Below are 1,956 nucleotides of genomic sequence, written 5' to 3' on the forward strand. Positions count from 1 at the left end.
CCAAAAGTTTGCTTTACAGTATTTATTTATTTATTTTAAGGTTAACTACCAAAAATACCCTTGAATTATTCAAACGCTGACAAAAATGCACCCGAATTTTACCATCGACAAAAATACCTTTAAATAATTTAAAAATGCAACAAAAATACCCAAAAGTAAGTATGTATTTTCAAAAATTACCTTAGAAATTGAATTTTGATGCAATTTTTTGTAAGCATGATTAGAAAAATGAGATATTATTATTCTTAAAATTTGGTAATTTTTTGCTGAGTATGTATTTTTTTGTGATTCTTTAAAAGTATTATTGATTGTTAATAAAAAAATTACAAAAAAATTATATACTTAACAAAAAATCACCAAATTTTAAAGATAATAATATCTCATTTTTCTAATCATGCTTGATAAAAATCGCATCAAAATTCAATCTCTAATGTATTTTTTGAGAAATACATATTTAATGTTAAATAATCTTGCAAAAAAACTAACATTAAATATGTATTTCTCCAAAAATACATTAGAGATTGAATTTTGATGCAATTTTTTACAATAATGATTAAACAAATGAGATATTATTGTTCTTAAAATTTGGATGATTTTTTGTTAAGTATATATGTTTTTTTATAATTTTTTAAAAGTATTATTGGTTGTTAACAAAAAAATTATAAGAAAAATATATACTTAACAAAAAGTCACCAAATTTTAAGGATAATAATATCTCAATTTTATAATCATTCTTACAAAAAATTGCATCAAAATTCAATCTCTAAGGCATTTTTTGAAAATATATATTTACTATTGGGTATTTTTGTTGTGTTTTTAAATTATTTAAAAGCATTTTTGTCGATAGTAAAATTTGGGTGCATTTTTGTCAGTGTTTGAATAATTCGGGGGCATTTTTGGTGGTTAACCCTTTATTTTAATTGCTATTTAAATCAATTGTCATATTTGTTCCTCATTCTTAAAACCCCGAATTTACAATCTCCATAACCAATAATAAGAACATACCTCCCTGCAGTTCCTTGAGAAGACGACCCGAGGTTTAAATACTCGGTTATCAATTTTAAGGGGTTTGTTACTTGTGACAACCAAAAACGTTTGTATGAAAGGACTTTTGAAGGTTTAGAAACTATACTTGCAACGAGGATTTATCCGCAATTTTCTAGACCACGCAAAAGTTCTCTCATCAAAATGGCGCCGTTGCCGGGGAACTGCTAACGTGTGCCTTATTATTGGTTATTGTAAATATTTTTCTTTTGCTTGTTTATTTATTTTTGTTTTTCCTTTTTAATTTTATTTGCTACTATGGACTCTCACCCCTTTCGCTTTGAGTTTGGTTCTAACTTTGTTGAAAGAAATAGAAGTTACAGCAGGAATATGCATCAAGGTCAGACCAATCAAGGATGGATGGAGCCAAGAGGATCTAATCAACCCTTTAGGCAACAACACCCTCCAAGATATCATGGACAACGACCATTCTACAATGCATACCCAGCTGATAGATATGGTGGACAACCTTGTAACTACCAACAAGCCCCACCCCGTGCCTATAGACCATCCTCTCAACATAACCTCGGATCACCACACTCACAAGCCTCTCTTTACCATTTGCCACCGTATGATCCTCTCCTACCCCAGTTCCAATCCAATCACCCCCAAGCACCACCACTTCCCTATGTTTCATATCCAAATCCATCACCCAGAGAATCAGAGGTTCGCCTCAAGGCAATAGTAAATAAACTTCAAACAACCATTCGACAACTGGAGCAAGCAGTAATTTAATTAGCTTCTAGACGCGCGAACATTCAAGGACCAACCACAGCCCCATGTGGACAATCTAATGAAGAGCGTAGCATGAAGGAAATATTAGAAACTCCAGTGGACAAAACAGAGCATGAATTCGTACTAGAACAAGTAGAAGAAGCTGTCATTGTACAAGAAGAAGAGTTGGTTGAAGAT

Source organism: Arachis hypogaea, chromosome 12, assembly GCF_003086295.3.
Source record: "Arachis hypogaea cultivar Tifrunner chromosome 12, arahy.Tifrunner.gnm2.J5K5, whole genome shotgun sequence".
In the NCBI taxonomy this organism is placed as follows: domain Eukaryota; kingdom Viridiplantae; phylum Streptophyta; class Magnoliopsida; order Fabales; family Fabaceae; genus Arachis; species Arachis hypogaea.